Below are 19,237 nucleotides of genomic sequence, written 5' to 3' on the forward strand. Positions count from 1 at the left end.
ACAACAGCCTTCACCATTTTGTGGTTAAAACAAGACTCCATTATGGTGATATTTTGTTTGTACTCTAACAAATAAAGCTTTCCTGGAGATCAGAGGGCAGAGCTAGCCACTAGTTAACCATAGAGGCCAGGGAGTGGTGGCCTGTAATCCCAGCACTTGGGAGAAGGAAACAGGAAGTGATATGGCTGGGTGGAGAAAGAAAGTGATAAGGTAAGGAGGCAGAGACAGGAGCTCTGCCCCTTTCAGGCTGAGGAGTTGGCGAGGTAAGAAGTGGCTGTGGCTTGTTCCTTTGTCTCTCTGATTTTTCAGCATTTACCCCTCTATCTGACTCCAAGTTTTTATTATTAAGACCAATTAGAATTCTGCTACACTCCATGAGGCCTGCAAAGTGTGAGGGCAGCAGCATGCTGGAAGTTGGATAATCTGGAATAATCACCTGTTTCCAGAAATGCACAGCCTATCAAGATTGTATAGAAAACTATGAAAGAAAGAAAGACAGAGAAAGAGAGAGAGAGAGAGAGAGAGAGAGAGAGAGAGAGAGAGAGAGAACAAACAACCTCTGAGCTGACATAGCTACTATGGAATTTGAGTCAGCTGCCAAACCCTCCTGAAAATAAGACTCAGGAATGGGTGGCTGCAGAGGGAAATCCCATCAACCATTGAAAGAATTAACCCAAGTTCTGACCAAACCCCCCTCAAAACACCAAGGAAGAGGCAACACTTCCAGACTTGTTTCATGTGCCCATGATTATCTGGAAACAGGAATATGAAAAGATACCACCAGAAAAGAAAATTACAGACAATATTCCTGATAAATACTGATGCAAACATGCTCAGCCAAATTCTAGAAAACCAAACTCAAAAGCAGCTTAAAACGAGGACACACCATTACCAAGTGAGATGTGTTCCTGGAATGCAAGTATGGTGTGTGACATATATATATAGATACATACATACATACATAGATGAAGATAGATGATAGATAGATAGATAGATAGATAGATAGATAGATAGATAGATAAAGATAAATGATAGATAGATAGATAGATAGATGATACTAGAGATAGATGATAGATATATAGATACATACATACATACATGAAGATAGATGATAGATAGATAGATAAAGATAAATGATAGATAGATGATAATAGAGATAGATGATAGATATATAGATACATACATACATACATAGATGAAGATAGATTATAGAGAGAGAGAGAGAGATACATACATACATACATACATAGGTAGATGGATGGAGAGAGAGAGGTTGGTAGATAGACAGGCAGGCAGACAGACAGATGATAGGAGAAATCATATGCTCATCTCATTTAATACAGAGAATTCATTTGACAAACTTTAGCACATTGTCATGATATAGATAAGTAAACCATTCAACAAACTGGGACTCGAAGGAAATCACTACACAATTAAAGCCACATCCAGAAATCTTCAGCAAGCATCATACTCAATAGAAAAAAAAACTTTAAAAAACCACCTGCTTGGGTGCAGAGCTCAGTGATAGAGCACTTGCCTAACATATGGGTGATCCTGGATCCCGTCCCCAAACAACAAAAAGGTATGGTTGAAAACAGAGAGCTTTTCTGAATAGTGACTGGGTCTTCTCTCTCACTTCTTTTTAAGAGAAACTAAAAGGTCCAGTCAGATCAATTAGGCAAGAAAAGGAAGCTAAAGGCACTCAGATTGGAAAGGAAAATGGAAGGCCATTTCTATATGCAGATGGCATGCTGGGAAAGCTGGGTGTCCATGATCAGAGGACTGAAGCTGGACCCTGGCCTCACACCACGTGCAAAATCAAACTCAAAATGAGTGAGAGACCTAGCTGTAGAGCTGGGGAGATGGGCCAGTCAGTAGAAGCTCATGCCACCAAGCCTGACCACCCAAATATGGTCCCTGGAACTGGGATGGTGGAAGTAAAGAACCAACCCTTTTGAGGAGTCTTCTGACCTACACATATACACAGACAGACAGACAGACAGATAGACAGATGATAGACACACAGGTAGATAACGCTTTTCAGGCCAGCAAGATGGCTCAGCAGGTGAAGACAATTGCCACCAACCCTGATGACCTGCATTAGATGCCTGGGACCCACATGAGGGAAAAAGAGATCCATTTCTTGCAAGTTGTCCTCTGACCCTCATGCCTGTGCTATGGCACACAAATAAACAAATAAATGTGAGAAACTGTCAAAAATGTGTAAGAGAGAAAAAGGACATGAAGTTGGGTGAGATCCTGGGGAAAGTAAAGAATATGATCTAAATACTTTGTATGAAATTCTCAGACAATAAATAAAATAAATGTAGTTTTTTTATTTTTAAGACCTAACTGTAAGAGCTGAGATTATAAAACCTCCCAGAAGAGAACAGGGAGGAGCTTTATGACCTTGTGTTTGTGTGAGTTTCTTGTGTAAGACACCAAAAGTCAATCAGACAAAGAGACTTGACAAATTGAACTACATCAAACATAAAGACTCTGTCCAGGGGCCAGGGCTGCAGCTCTGTTGATAGAGTGCTGGGCCACTCTCCCCAAAGCCCTGGGTTTGATCCAGGACACCCCATATACCAGGTGTGGTCACACCCTTGTAGTCACAGCACACAGGTGATGGAGAAAAGGGGATCAAAAATTCAAAGTCATCCTCAGCCAAATAGCAAGGAAAAAAAGAAAAATGGGAAAAGTTAATTTCTTTCTAACAAATAGAACAAAAATCAATGTAATGAAAGCAGAACTCACAGAGTTAAAAGAAATATCAACAACCCTATCTCTGATTAAGGGTTATCCACAGTACTTAAGAAGGTACACAGCAATGAAAAATCACTTGTTTAAATGAGTGAAGGGCATGAAAAGGGATTTCTCCAAAGGAGATACACATGACTAAGAATCATGTGAAAATATGTTCAATGTTACTAAAATTGGGGGAATCTAAACTAAATCCACAATAAGCTATCATGCCCATCACAGTGGCTGCTACCCAAACACAGAGGCAGGACAGACACACAGGAACTGTGGCTCCTGTGCACTATAAGCAGGGATGAGAAGCAGTGAAGCTAATAAAAAAAAAGTGGAGGGTCCTCAAAGATTAGAAATAGAATGGCCATATGATCCAGCAATCTATGCACAGGTATACAAATACAAAAATCTAAAGCCAAGTGAGATATTTGCATAGCCACACCCACTGCAGCCTTACTCATAATATCCAAGTAATTTTAATAGACAGATGAATGAAAATGTGTATTTCCATGCAATAGCATACTAGTAGGCCTTAAAGGATATAACTGTCATATGCTACAATGTGATGAACCTTGGGGGCATGCTACTAAGAGCCAGTAACATACAAAAAATGGTAACAATAACAACAAGATGAAACAAGTGTATGAATCCCTCACATGAGGTATCTAATGTAGCCAGACTCTTAGAAACAGTGAGGATCACCACCTGTGACTCAAAACCTGCCCTGTGCCTCAGGCTCTGAGACTTTCAGGAACTGAGCTCTGCTGCCATAAAACCACCCGTCCAATCCAACTTCCTCTTGATAGCATGTCAGCAGTGGGAAGAGCACGTGGTTCTATAATGGCGTCTGGGAAGCTGTCCACACAGTTCTTTCTGCAATGAAGTCAGATGGTGGCAACACCCCAAATGTCCCGTCCCACTTTCATTGCCTGATTGACACAGAAATGCACAAATCTGAAAAGCAGTCTGCGGCGGTCAGTGCTGTGGCCCACGGTGTGCCCGTGTCTTAGGGAAACCTCAGTGCCAGCAGTGGGGCTCAGAGAACAACCCACAGCCAATGGGGAACCCTCTGCTGACTGGCTGGTCTCGCTCTCACCAAGTCACTGGCCCAGCTCTGCCCCTTCACTCTATAGAACACTGACAAACTTAGGTTTCACTCTAGAAACTTCCTAGACCTTTCTACCCTTCTGGACCATTCTAGAATTTTCTTCATTAAAAAAAGGCTAAAGAAAACACAATCTATCTCTCTCTCTCCTCCTTCCCCCCCCCTCTCTCTCCTCCTTCCCTCTCTCCACTCCTCTCTCTTTCCTCCTTCCCTCTCTCTCCTCCTTCTCTCTCTCTCTCTCTCTCTCTCTCTCTCTCTCTCTCTCTCTCTCTCTCTCTCTCTCTCTCTCTCCATGCTAAATTAACTGATGACTTGCACTCAAGGACAACACAGAAGAACACTGTACACATGCTATTCCTCATTCTACTGGAGTTGGTAATCACATATTTGATGGAGAATCTGCATCCTACATACAGTTTGTTCTTCCAGAGTCACTAGTGGCTTTCTAACTAGTCTGGAGCAGTATTTTAACATTAGATTAACTTATTTGAAAAGCTACAGCTCTCTCACAACTGTGCACAAAACTGCATCTCTGAAAGCACTGTGCCCCAGGAACAGGCCCATTCTTTTGTGACTCTAAATTCAACTATGCCACTACTTGCCACCACGTTCCATCAAGGTTTTAGGCATCACAACTCCAATCAAAAATTGTTGCATGCAGATATTCTAGCAATCCAGTTCAATTATTTTAAATAATTAACACAGGACATATATGAGTTTAAATAATATTGCATGAGTGTGTGTGTGTGTGTGTATGTGAGTGTGTGTGTGCATGTACACATGCATGCATAAGGAGGACAGACATCAATGTTATATGTTTTCCCTAACTGTTTTCTGCCTCGTGATTTGAGGCAAGATCTCCCAATGAACTTAGAGTTTACCAATTGGGCTAGACTTACTAGCTAGCAAGCCTCCAGGAATCCTGCCTCTGCCTCCCAGGGCCAGAATGACAGGTGTGTAGAGCCACACCTGGACTTTTATGTGAGTCTTGAATAAAACTCAGTCCTCCGGCTTGCGCAGCCAGGACTTCACTAGTTGAACCATTGCCCCATCCTTCAAGTGGCATCCTGCAGGAGAATTAGGATACAAGAACATACTAGCATCTTGCTACGAGGCGGTCGGCTATGGGATCCATGGGGGTGGGGAAGGTGGGGTCTGAGGCGAGGGCTGTCTGACCACTGTTGAGTCTAAGTTAAGGACAGGAAGAGCTGTGATGTCTCTGCAAACCACATGGACAGAGAGCTCAGTGTGGGTGAGTCATGTGGATTAGTTTTGCTAACAGTTTGTTAACCATCCCTGCCCCTCACACAGGGGACTCCTTTGAATATACTAATTCGGCCATGTGTTAGTCACAGAGTGAGTCACCCTAGAGCAGGCCCTAAATGAGTCCCTACCCTTCAGTGCTCCCTAAAATCTGAGTGCTGATGCTACGATTCTGTAATGACTTCTGAAGCCACCAGCTCATTGAGTTTCTCTAAGGAAATGGCACTCACATTATATGAATGACCTGAGCCAAGATGTTCATTTTCTCAGCATTCATCTTGAAAGAGCAGCTCCCAAGGTGCCAATGGCTCACAGAGTGACAAAGTCCATCCGGGTGTTGAGGAAGAAGTAAGGATGGGGAACCCCTTCACCTCTGAGAAACAGGGCAGGAGCTAATAATGCTCTGGGTTCATGTGTCACTGAGCTTCTACTGGTGACCAGCTAAGCCGCTGGATCCTTGGGTATGAAATTGAAAAGAAATTATCTCCATGGTTTGCTGCAAGGAAAGCAAGACTCGGGGATGTAATGAGCCACACAGTAGAGTTAGCAGTAAAAATTAATAAATATTCAACAGTGGGGTCAGAACCTCTACATCATAGGACTGCCTCCTCGGGATGACGGCAGGGGAAGTGCTTGTAGGCAAAGCAGCTTTCGTCTCCATTTCACTAATCTAAAGATGTCAAATATCACCGCCCCAGAGAATGACCTGGATTGCCCGTCTTAATGAAGGGGAACAGAGGTAGCTATCCCCCTTCTTCTCCCACCACTCTCCTCTTCTTCCATCACTCTCTGGGAGGAGAGAGAAGTGGACTGAAGAAATAGTCACGGGGCTTCTCTCTCAGAGGCAGGATTTCTCGCCTTCTTCCAGCTGCTTCCCACCCCTACCGTGTCATAGCTGAGAAACTAAAACCAGGTGAGGAGAGATGCTTTGCAAAAGCCACATAGATTAAAAAAAAAAGATAGGGCCAGCATCCAGACTGAAGTCCACGGCTCCAAGGAAGAGATGAAGCTCAGGAAGTAATACAGGGTAGGCAGGCTTTGGCAGGGACCGCCAGGAAACTCCCCGAGTCTTGGTGGGGGAAGAACGGGCATCCTTGGTGTTGGTGAATGTCTAGCTCTGTTCTTCCTGATATGAAAATATAAAAGTCAGACTTGGCTGTCTGGGACCCTCCAGCTGGGCGGGGTGGGCTGTCCTTTGTCGGGGACTCTGTGCCCTCAAGGCAACAGATTCAGAAGCCTGAGTGCATTATTCACTGTGTCCTCAGCTTTCGGGTGAGCATGTCTAAGTCTTGTATTTCACTGTCTCCTTTTCACAGAGTTGAGGGGTCTTTTTCCCACGTGGTTGCTGCCCACTTGAAGTTTCTGGGGACTCCGTTTATTGTCAAGGTTGCCCTACTTTGTCTTCAACTCCAAGTCATAATTGTATTGCACAGGCTTTCCCAGGCCATTGTGCAATCCTGTGAAATTAGTTTTCATTAAGCTTCCCCCAAAGCATTCTCATTTTCCATGTCTGGAAATCTTTTTTAAGAAAGACACACACACACACACATACACACACACACACACACACACACACACACACACACACACACACACGGAAATCATTTTGAAACAAAGACTTAAATGCATCCAGAGCTCCCATTTTGAAGTCTTGCATTTGATTTGTCTCCAGGCACCGCTTTATAAACCCGGGCAGCTCTCCTATAGAGTTCTGAGGCTTCCATTAACACCTCACTGTCCTGCTTAAACTGGGGCCACAGCCATCGCCAAAAGCCACAACAAGAACCTGGCTGTGCACCCCCACACGCTGCGGAATAAAACCTCAAATTACGTTACAGTGGGGTGTTCGCTTACTCTTACCTTTACCACCCTACTGTCTTGACTTTTAAGAATCAAAGCAGGAGCTGGAGAGATGGCTCAGCAGTTAGGACTGTTCTTACAGAGGACCCAAGTTCTGTTCCCAGCACCCACATCAGGCAGCTCACAACAGCTTGAAACTCTAGCTCCAGGAGATGTGGTGCCCTCTTCTGGCCTCCATGGGCCACTGCACGCAGAAATCTTTAAGAATCAAAGTGCCTGGTTCTGCCCTTTTCCCTTACCCTTCCCTACTTTCTTGTCGCAGAGATCCCATGGGGAGACCTAAGAGAAGAGGGTAGGCTTTTCTCTATCACTGTTTGGCACAATCTTGCAGAAATCTTTAGAAGCAAATCATCTGGAACACACACACACACACTCCAAAGGAATGCATCAGAAATTGAGTTTTTTTCCATTGATTCAACAACTATGGCCTTACATTTCTGTTCTATGACAATGCTCAACTGTAACAATTTGAGTTGGCATCTTTCCTGTGACTGCAAATTCCTTCAACATTTGTGGTCATATGTGATCATGCATGAGCAAGCACCCTTCTTGTCACATGCCAGTACTAGAGAGCGCCAGCTCCTCCTGGTGGGACCAAATAGGGAAGTGCCCAGGTGTTCAGCAGCCATCATAGGGTTCTATAAAAGAGGTGATAGAGAAAGAGAGGGTGTGGAGGACACACACACACACACACACACACACACACACACACACACACACATTAGCTCTTTTCCTTATCTGGAAGCAGCACTTAGGAGGTGGAGGCACGAATTTCAGGAGTTCAAGGCCAGCTAGATACATGGTGAGTTGGGGCCATCCTAAGCTACATGAGTCTCTGTCTCCAAAAGAGGGGATGGGAGCAAACTCCAGATTAACTGTCCAGATATTTAGAAAGGGGCTTTAAAAATCTATTCCTAGAATCCAAGAAAATAACCATGAAGCAGAGAGTTCTCAATCTGCCATGCTAGAGGCCACCATGAAACATAAAAGGCACTCTGAGATCTGAACTGTGTGGTAGCCAGATGAGACGCTGTGCCCATTTATCCGGCTAATTATAACCATCAGGCAGAGACTGCATTGGGCTTTGACAGTCAGGGAGAAAACCTGCTACAAAATGCTTCACAAGCAATTATACAAGCGGCCGCCACTCCTTTCCAACCCACGACACAGGCCACAGTTGGATCTCGCTCTCCGAGCTTCCCACATTCATCCCATTTCTTCCTTTGCTGGCGAGGGATTTGGGTTCCACCAAGCCTCACTCGAAACCATGTGTGCCACAGCGGATTTATGAAAGCAAGTGGCCGCAGCACTCTCACGGCCTAAGGAAAGGTAAGTTTTTGCTTACTTTCAAGTGTGAGGAAAGAATTCACCTTGAAGTAGACAGAGATCTTGTATCAGTTTGCCTCCTTATTGTTTCTACCAGTAACCTCCCCCACGGTTACTTTTTAGGAGTAAAACAGGGCAAACGGTGTGAACTAGCAGGGATCCCTGGACCACTGTGTTGCATCTGCATCCACTGCATCCTGGCAGGTCCCTGACATCCCACATCCCCTACAATGCCCTAGATGGGTTTAAGTTGAGCTGATTCTAGATGCCAGTGCTGGCTGCTGACTCAACTCGGGAAGATTGCAGAAGTGAAAAGCTAGTTTTCTGGAACAGTTTCCCCTGAGACCTTAGTCATGGCCAGCTGCTGGTCCGTTCTGAAATGAAACTGACCCGTGAGTTCTTCCTTCCAGCGGCCAATTCCCAAAGTGCTGGGGCTGTGGAAATCGAGAGAACAGTGCACACTGGGGGATTCTACAGAGCTGGCCCCCGGTGAGGCTTTCCCTGGCCACTCCCACCTCACAAACACTTCTCCGTATTTCAAGATTGTTAAAGCTGAGGAGGAGAGAGGACGATGCAGGGCTATGCATGGCCAGACCCTGCAGGTGAACACCGTGCCTCGGGATGCAGACCCTGCAGGTGAACACCGTGCCTCGGGATGCAGACCCTGCAGGTGAACACTGTGCCTCGGGATGCAGGCTTGGCAAGCCGGCTTGTATCTGTCTCATTCCTCTCCTTTTTCAAATGTCCAGATTTTTTTTTTTTAGAAAGTTTCACATATACAGCCCAGCCTAGCTAGCCTTGAATTTCTGATGCTCCTTCCTCTGTCTTCCAAATGCTGGTGCTATAGACATGCATCACCATTTCTGGATTGTGTGGTGCTGGGAACCAAACACTCTCCCCACTGAGCCACATGCCAGACCCTCCAGGATTTTTTTTTAAGCAATGCCGACTCCTCTGCCACATCATCAACTCCAAAGAACACCTGGGAAATACAGAAATGCCTTTCTTCCCATGGTACTTCTTAAGGCTTATCCACCCTACCCATGCCTGGGTCCTGGGTGAATGCTTGGTGGAATCCATCAGGCAGGTACAGAGCATTTGGCAGGGCTGGCATTATTACTGCTCCAAACACTGTGGCCACACACCAGCCATTGGCCTCTCTGAGTAACATGTCCCACGTCCCCAAAGGATGTGAAGAAAGCATTCACCAAGACAATGTTCTTTCTAGGATCTCAAGAGCCAAACTCAAGTCATGAGTTTGCCAACCAGAAGAGCAGAGTCTAGGTCTTCTTGCTTGTCCCCTCCCCTCTCTTGAAGCTTAGCAACCTGGAGTACATTGAACCTGACTGGCAAGTCTGAGAACATGCTGTGGTCAACTAACAGAAGGTCAAGGGGCTCTGAGACAGAATTTAGTGTCTCGGGTCCCCTTGGATAAATAATGATAAGTCAGAAAGCCACCACTGTATTTTAGTCAAAAAGTATTTAGAATGAGATGTTTGTGTGAATTTCTTTCAAATATGTCTGGGGAGGACAGCAAAGGGCAGGTTATGCACACTTGAAGAGCTCCCAGCTCAGCGGACTTTAATAAGAGTGTTCAAATAAGAGATTACACAGTGTATGTACAAGCATGCTTCAGTCTCCGTGCTCTCCATGGAAGCTTTTGTAATTTAGGCTCAGGAAATGTGTTTCCTTTAAAGTTTACCAATTGTTCGACGCTCTTGAAATGGAATCACTTAAGAGCAGAGAATGTGTTGTTTGGAAGCATAAATTTCATTCCAGTATACTCATACACAAGCGGGGAAGAAAAATGGAATTTTAAGTGTATGCCCATCACAGAGAGTGTACTGGAGCAGCTGTAGGCCAATCCTAACTGCCACCCACAGCTGGGGTGTGAATTGGCTGGCTCCCCACAGGCCCTGAAACCCCACCCTGGAAGCACTGGGAACTTCCATTTTCCTGACACTCAGGGATACACCGCCCTCTAGTGAAAAGAAACAAGAACGCACCCCCAGAATGCCCTATGGGCTTACTCAGACTTTCCTTCCCAAAACAGACATGTGAGACTGGGATGCATTAAGAATTACAATTTTGAAAGCTAACGTAATTAATTCCTAAAGAGCATCTCTTTAAAAATCAGGACCTGGCAGGTACTCCCTGAGAATAAGACACTCATTGCCTTGATTTACATGGCAATGGATTTTTATTGAGCATTATCTCTTGGGGTTTTAAAACCCCAGTGAGCACAAAGGAGCTTTATCGAGAAGTGGGGGAACAGAGAGAAACATCCTCATCTACTTTAACAACATGTTTTAGACCCTGCCGCAGGCCTGGGGAGCCGGCTCGGTGTTAAGAGCACTCTCTGCTCTTGCCGAGGACCTGAGATCAGTTCCCGGCATCCATGTCGGGTGGCTCACAGCTGCCAGCAAGCCCAGCTCCAGAGGGCTCCAGCACCTCTTGCCACCGTGGGCACCTGCCCTCAAGTCCATACCCACACACCGGCACACGATACACATAGTTAGAAATAGTAAAAATAAATCTCAAAGTATGAAGCATTTTGTGTTTTTGGTTTTCTAAGCTGAGCCACAAACAGGGTTTTTAAATGTCAGGTCACACCTCAAGTCATCAACTATTTATATAGCAGTTGTGTGTTTTTACTGCCTGCCTGCCTCAGCCAGGACACCGTGAGCAGTTCCTACCTGGAGGTCAGCGCAGAAAAGCCTCCTTGGTACACAGTGTTTCATTTAGCTCTGCACATCACCTGTCATCCTTCCCCCAAAGACACCCAATTTACAGCTTCTTCCACAAAGAAGGGACAGTTATTTCACTTTTTTTCCCCCTAACATAGTTAGCATGCTTTCAAGAACTTCTCCCATGTAACAGAACTGGCCACTCGCTAATGAATTTTAAGTCCTAAATGTGGAATTTCACATAAAAAGCAGACGGGGACACAGACAGCTGCTGTACTGGAGCCACGCTTTCCCCAAGTCACCACATGTCTGGGAAGGGCAAGGAAGCAAGCGAGCTCTGGGTGGTAAACGCCTCTACCCACTCCCAAGGAGGAAGGTGGTCACAGGAAGATGCTGAGTCCTTAAGCATTGGGGTCTGTAGGTTCCACTCCAAAATCAAGGTCAGAGTTCACAGCCCCAGGAGCTGGTTGAATAGAGGAATTTCTCCCACTTGATGGTCAGGGATAGATTATATTGTACTGTGTGAACTCACAGAACACACTTAGAGTGTCACTGCAGGATAATTCCAAGTGCAGAAGACACAGGCAGTCCTTGCTCAGGACCATGATTATCTTGTCTCAGATACATCATTAAGGTCCCGGGCTTGAGGGTCTCCACCAGAATGGGGTGTGGTATACACCTCCAATGTAAGATACACTCTTAGGCCAAGGATACCTCAGCCACCCCCTAGGAAGGTCCTGTGGCCACGCCCTCTGATTCCCAGACTGGAAAAATCCAGGAGAGGCACTCTGTGCCACCCATCCTGTTCCTCTTCCCCACCCAGTGTCTGTTGAATGGCTTTCACTGCTGTGAGTGAAGAAAAGAGAATTCCCCTTGTAGTAACGTGAAGTTTTCTCCTGATCAAAGACACCCAGACGTGGGACCACTATTCTCAATCTTAAATTTCTCCAAAAGAAATTCTACAGCCCCATTCCCTCCCCCTCCACAGAAGTCCACACCAGAATGGAGCAAAATCCAGGCTATCACTGCGAGTCCTCCATGCCCTCGAGGTGGCCTGGATGGAAGACAGTCCCACACTGGAATCCCAGTCACAGCACCATGCCCTCCTCCTCGAGGTGGGCCTCGCTTCTTTCTCCAGGAGTTGTGTGTCCTTATGAAGACAAAGCCAACTGTCCCACTGCTTTGAGTAGAATGTAACAGGGGACTGTCTCCTCTGAGGGGATAAATCTGTCAGCCTATGCCACATGGAGGTACAAATGCATCTAGGATCCCCTACTGCTGGGGGCCCCTTCAGTCTCATGGTTCCAGCAACGGGAAAGGATGATGTTGGAAGCCCAGCCTCTCAGGTGGGCCCTGGCAAGCGGTTCGGCATCTAAGAGCCCCTCCCTCCTCACCTATGAAGCTGGGGAATGGCCACACTGGAAGCTTCCAGCCCAAAATCACCCAGGAAAGAAGTATAATGCCTCAGTAATGGCAGCTACAGCAACTAGCTGGTTCTACATTGTTTTGTTAAGAGCAATATAATTTTTATTTTAAAGGCTTTTCCAAATTTCAGCTTCTTGCAGTATTCAGAACTGTGTCCCCCTGAGAAGTCGGGAACTGTCTTCAGATGCCATGAGCACCCTCAAGCTCTCAGACCCTGGGGCTTTCATCTGGATCAGCTATGGGGAGGGAGAGAAATGGCCTCCTCTGGGGTATAGGGTGCCCTCTCATGTTCAGAACAGCTTCTTCCGGAGGTCCAGATCAACCACCAACTTTGCCTTTTATAAAACTCATTTCCTTCAGCTACTGTCCAGTATCCCAATGAACCCTTCCCCGATGACCCCACCCTTGCACTGATCCTATAGCAGCTTGAAATAGGTCCCCCAAACAGGCTGGCAACTGTCCATGAACACTTTCTATCCTCAGTGAGAGAGGATTAGAGCCCCACCCAGCATCCTCATGGCCAGGGAATAGCCCTTGGGCCTCCCAACTTGGCACAGGCCTCCCATCTGGACAACCTAGGTCAGCCCAGCCCTGAGTCTGGCCTTATCCACCGGGAGAGCTGCACTGGCACCACATTCCCCCTCCGTTAGGCCTGAAGTTCCCTTAAGCACCCCCAAAGGACAGCTCCTGCAACCGTGGCTTCAGATTCCCGAAAAGATGGAGCCCCAATGGCCATGGCCGAGAAGCTCCTGCCCAGCCCTGAGCCTGAGCACCAGTGTCTCTCCAAACTCAGAAGACAGTAGTTTTCCTGATCACCTCCCCACAGCAGAACCACTTAGGAGTCTACTCTAACCCATGAGCCCTGGAGAACCCAGAGAGATCCCAGGACTCCACTCCGCAGGTTGCCCTCCGCTCCTATTGGATGTCTCTGCAAACAAAGCACATTCCAGCTGGCCTGGGGAAGAAGGGGTCACTCTCCACAAACCAGCAGGCAGAGAGCAGCCCAGCGGGGGGTGCACGGGGCGCAAGCAGGAACACTGGGGATGCTCCCAGCAGCCGCAAGCTTAGACACCACTGGGTAACTCGTGAACTTCAGCAGGTTAAAGAAGCCCAGTGACCACAAAGGACAGAAACAGAGGCGGACTCTTCCAGAAACCTAAAATTTGTACAGAAAACCGACTGGCAGGGTGACCGTAAGAGCCGCTAACTTTCGCATCTGGTTGAAATATTTCCTTCATGCCACAGTGGAAAAAAAAAAAAAAAAAGCAAAAAGCAAAAAATCGCACTTACCCTGAGCAAACCTGAAGACGCGTGTCCCTGGACTTCTACACTCAATCACGCTTCACCAGGATGCATAGTTTTCTCTCTCACTAAATCTCCTTCTCTTCCTGCAACCCTTCCCCACCTAGGAAAGGAGGCTCCAGGACCGGAGGACGCAGTCTCCTCCTGCAATCCGAGCTGGAGGCTGGAGCCTGGAGAACTGAGCAGTCTTTGCTGAAAGACTGAACTCTAAACTGGATAGGGTCCAGGGGTACAGTCAGGGCTTCCTCCTGCTCCTCCTCTCCCTCCCACCTCCCTCTCCCTCCTCCCCTGCTTCTCCTCCTCCTCCTTCTCCTTCCTTCCTCCAGACCCCTCTTCTCCCCTCCCCACTGTAGGACAGACCCAAACTGTAAATGAAAACCAGACCCTGGGCTCTGTTGCTTCTGGCCTGCTCTGTAAGCTGATGTCACCTCTGAGGGCCGTCTTTGCCCTCCAAGCGTTTAGCTGGACTCCTGCAAACTCTAACTCAAAAAGAAAGAAATGGACCATGAACTAGGAGGAATTATAATTTTCAATCATTGGTTGCTGAAATAAAAATAAAGTGTGGTAAGGATGGGAACCTAAAGGGCTGGGGACACAGCTGAGCCCAGTGGCTCTCAACCTTTGCTTCGACCTCATGCTTCGACCCTTTAATACAGCTCCTCATTCTGTGGTGACCCCAACCATACAATTATTTTCATTACTGCTTCATAACTGTAATTTTGCTTCTGTCAGGAATATATATGTATGTATCCGATATGCAGGGTATCTGATATGCGACCCCCAAAGGGGTCATGAACCTCAGATTTAAATCCACTGGAGCCAGTAAACTGCGTGATGCCTGTGTATAAGGACCTGGGTTCTGGCCCCAAAACACATATTAGGAAAAAAAGTGGGGACAGTGTAGTGGCCCTTGCTTGTCATCCCATCACTGGGGAGGCAGAGACAGGCCGGTCCCTGGGGCTCAGGGACCAGCAAATCAAAATCAGCAAGCTCCAAGTCAAAAAGACCCTGTCTCAAGTAATAATAATAACAATAATGAAAGAAAAACATGGAAGGGATGGAGAGATGGGTCAGTGGCTAAGAGCACTGGCTGCTCGTGCAGAAGACTCTTGCAGAGTTCAGTTCCCAGCACCCACATGGCAGCTCACAATCATCCAGTTCCGGGGGATCTGACACCCCCCCCTTGACTCTATGGGCACCACACACACACACACACACACACACACGGTACACAGACATAAATGCAGGCAAAATACTCATACATATAAAATAAAGATACATTAAATTTAAATTTAAACCCACTTCAATAGTTTTAAAAATAATAATAAATTGACCACTTCTAGCCATCACCTTCTGGGCCTGGCCTCTGGCAGGAGAAAGAATGAGTTTTGGAATTTCTCCGTGGGTATCCATGGTTTCCCACCACCATCTGAAAGGAAAACAGGAAATGCACCTCCCCCCCTCCACCCTCACCACACCCTCCCATTTCTTCTTGAAGTTTCTGAACTAAGAGCTCTGTTAATAATCTCTCCTTTCAAATATCAAACCCAGCAATTAGCGTCGTCTCCTTGGCTTGCCGCTAACCAGAGCTCCGATGCCAGCGCAGAGGGCAGGAGAGGGAGAGCTCTATACATAATGATTCTGATTGTGAGGCTTGGCCTCCTTCTCCAACTCACACTGGGATGGGGGTGGTGGGAGGGGGCTGGTTCTCCAGCCCAGACTCTTAAGAAAGCTCTCCAGTCAGAACATGAGTTTCTACAGAGCTTTGTGCCCTTCAAAGCACGTTAAAGTACATCTCTACTCATCTCTCTCTTCCAGATCTCAAGGACTTCCCCCACCTGGAGCCCTTTCAAATAATATGCAGGAGGAGGGTGCCCATGTGTGCATTTAAGATGCAGAGAAGAACACGGGTTCCTGCTGTGTCGCTCTCCATCTTATTCCCTTGGGAAAGATCTCTCACTGAACCTGGAGCTCAGCTGTCAGCCACCAAGCCCCAGCAATCCTGTCTCTACCCCCTGTCCTGAGCTGAGGCTATGGTGGCACACTTGGCCACATCTAGCTTCTTAAGTGGGTCCTGGGTATTCGAACTCAGGTCCTCGTGTGTGCTTGAGGAGCAAGTGCTCTCACCCACTCCGCCACCTCTCCAGACCCCAAGACAGTTTGGGTTAGGTGAAATTATGCTCCTGTGTCACAGGTGAGTAAAGCCGTACTCCAAGAGGACCAGCAACATTGTTAGGATCCTCACTGAGTTAGTAGCAGAGCCCAGGTCAGAGGCCCAACTTCGGGTAGATCTACGCTTCTCACCACCCAGCCATCATGAAGAGTTAGAAGTCACAAGACATCAGGAGAGATCTAAAGAGTGTATTTTGCCAGGCGATCTCATCAAAGCCATGTGCAGGGAAATGAACTCTTTCCACATGTCACCTCCTTCCAGTAGAGGGGAGAAGGGGAGGCAGCGCCCCAGAAAGGATGCTCAACCTGCAGCTCCATGGATTCCTGATGCTCTAAAAGGGAGGCTGTTCCGGTGCTGAGGACTCACTCGCTGGGTGTAGGGTGGGTGGGTAACGGGGATGGAGACCTGAACTGGGGGTTTCCTCACCCACCTCCTTTAAGTGAAAACGGGAGCAGAGGGTCTAGGTGTGGAACCACACTGCCCATGTGTATGACATGGGGGGACAGCATTCCCCACTCAGACCCCAGTCCTCTCTCCACCCTGCAGGCATGTATCCTGGCCCCACTAAAACACCAAGGTGCTTGCTGCCTTTCTCTTGGATGGAGTGCCAGGACCGCCCTGGGGAGCACTATCTGTCCATGGCTCATTCCTGATGCAAACAGGCAACTTTTAACAATGGACGTCCCAAGCAGCTCATTCCGCTGAGATTAACTGAGCCAGCACTCTGCACAGGATCACACGTGTGGCCCCCTCTGTCAAGTGCAGATGCAACTGTGCGCTTTCAAAACAGCTCCTTGCTCGTTGTTAGAAATTAGTCTCATTCAAAGGGTGCTGAGCCAGGATAACCAGGGAAGTGCCTCTCTGCTCAGCAAAGAATTAGAGTCTTTATCATGTAATGGTTACCATGTTCTAGACCCTCTCCCATCTCACATGTGACTATAGAAGCTTCTGGAACCTGGTGGCAGCCCATGGCAAGCCTCCCTTGTCCCGACTTAAGAGATCCCTGTCCTATGTCTTTCTCACCCAACCATCAGTATTGGAGATTCTACTTTGCCACTTGGTCCCAGGAGGAGAACCCTGTTGCTTTGCTTTTCCTGAACCAGGTAAGACGAAGTGTTAGCAAGTCCATCTCCCAGGATTCTTTGCACTCTGGAGCTGGATGTGGAGGCGCGGGGGGGGGGGAGGCACAGGGGGTGTTAGGTCCACCTCCAATGCACTGCTGATCAGTGCTGTGTGGAAGGTTGACCCGAGACACCCATGACTTCACTCTGGCTGTCCTTGTTTCCACAGGCCAGCATCATTCAGAAGATGCTGTGGGTGGCGCTCCCGGAGTCCTCCATAGGAAAAGCAGTGGCTACTGGTTCACACCCACACTCTCTGGGGGGCCAGTGCCTGTGGATTCTGGGAGCTGTACACTCTGGAGATACAATGGTTGTGGTCGTCAGAGTGCTAGGAAGCCCTCCAGTGACCGGAGCCTTGTCTAATGTCTCCTCCTGAGTGCAGGTGGAACCTGAGTCTTGCTCAGTGACACCTGCCCTTGACAGGGGACATGGCTCCCTCACTGAAGGACCGTATGCAGCAGTGCCCGTGGGAGAGTCTTTTCTGCCACCACTTCCCGTTTCCCAGGGCTCTGTCTCTCCTCAGCTTCTCTGGTCTGAATGTCTGTCTGCGTCCTTTCAAAATGCGTGTGGTGAACTTACCTCTCCCAGGACTATTTTATGTACACCACGAGCTTATTAAGTCAGCTTTAAGGTAGTAACAACGGCCGAGCTGCACCTGAGAGGCTGAGAACCTGGTAGTTTCACGGTGCTTGAGTCTGGGTGCCTCCTCAGTCAGAGCAGTCCCTCAATGCCTGTTGCTCACTGGTTGCCTGGCAACTAGTTTTTACTCAGTCCATGCAGCTGGGTACCTCCACAGTCCCAATCTGTTGTCGGAAGCCAGGAAGTTTCCCAGAGAGCCGCTGGTCTCTAGTTCTCAAGGAAACCTTGGCGAGTGGTTCTGCTATCAGGTCAGGACTCAATTTCAGCAACCACAGGGTGAATTAACTCTGAAGTGGATGGGGAGAAGCAAGGACAAGGCAAGATGGTCTTCCCTCCACTGTCCCCATTATCTGAGCTGATTCTAGAAGGTGCTCCTGGCAACCAGGGTGGGCCTCCCCACATTAATAACAAAATCAAAACTCTCCTTAATGTGGGGCTCCCTAGTCAAGGGACTCTTGTTCGAGGCAAAGTGACATTATAACCAACCATAGTAAAGGCTTTGGGGAGGTTTAGACCGTGAGAATGGAGCTGTCATTTAAAACGCCGTCCATGGGCCAGGAAGCCGACCTTGCCAAACATGAAGGCTGCTGGTGCCTTGCTCTTGAGCTCCTGTCTCCAGAACTATGGAGACAGAGACTTCTGCTGCTGTGAGCTGAGTCCATCCCCAGTGACAATGACAGACCTTGACGAAGTCAGCTGCTGCCCCATGACAGGGTCACACAGCAAGCTAGTTTAGGAGTCTCTAGGAGCTTCCAACAGCCCAGACCAGCAATCTGGGAGCAGGTCGTGAAGCCTACAGCCACCACAACAGACCCCTGAAAGCTACCACAGGAGTCGTGGAAAGACCCTAAGTTCAGAAAGATGTGAACCTCAGCCAGCATCTAGATCCAACCTACTGAATCCAAGTAGCGGACCCAGCCATGCCACACCCAAACTCCTAACCAGGATACCAATGCATGTACTGTGACAACTTGTTACACAGCCATGGATGACTCATTCAGGACTGAGCTTGGCTCTCTTGGGATGGTCCACATCCAGGACTAGCTTATGTGGGCACAACACTCGAGGCCATTGCCTTGGGCCAGACAACCTCTAATCATGACTCACACTCCAGACTTCCATAGGATCTCACACCCCATATACCACAGCCTGAACCCCCATGGGACCCACCCAGCCCACATATTAGACTCCCATGGGTTACCCTCAAGAACACCCTGACTCCCTAGGATCACCTCTGTTCACACTCTGAACTCCCTTGGGATCTCCCCGGGCCTGTTATGGTCCTTCCTCAGCCCACACACTGGCCACCACCACCCCACACTGGTCCCCTCACAAAATTCCCTCAAGAATACACTGACCTCTCTGGGATCTCCTCAGCCACACTCTGGCTTCTTGTCCTACTCTTAGTCTCCTTCACCCACCCTCATGAGGTGGGCACTCTCCCTCAGCAATCACTTGCACAGGGCACCCTGCTTCTAGAGTATTTTAACATAGATACACTATCTTGGAGGAGCAAAAACTACCCTCTGGGTGTTAAGAGACAGTCTCAGGCTATGGGAGTCGGGCTCAGCATCCCAGCTCC

General features: G+C 47.8%; 1 protein-coding gene across 7 annotated transcripts in view; it reads right to left on the reverse strand.

Moving 5' to 3' along the window:
• Col6a3 (collagen type VI alpha 3 chain) overlaps positions 1-13,956 on the reverse strand; it is an 80,300-nt gene extending 66,344 nt beyond the window's left edge. For 3 of the 7 annotated variants that reach the window (XM_037210091.1, XM_037210090.1, XM_028880374.2), the window contains exon 1: positions 13,711-13,956. The gene's annotated coding sequence lies outside the window, so the exon portion shown is untranslated. The remainder of the gene's footprint in view (positions 1-13,710) is intronic. The other 4 variants (XM_037210092.1, XM_028880377.2, XM_028880375.2 and 1 more) reach the window with 3 other exon arrangements.
• Positions 13,957-19,237: the final 5,281 nt, after the last annotated feature.

The sequence above is a fragment of the Peromyscus leucopus genome, chromosome 13 (genome assembly GCF_004664715.2).
Source record: "Peromyscus leucopus breed LL Stock chromosome 13, UCI_PerLeu_2.1, whole genome shotgun sequence".
In the NCBI taxonomy this organism is placed as follows: Eukaryota; Metazoa; Chordata; class Mammalia; order Rodentia; family Cricetidae; genus Peromyscus; species Peromyscus leucopus.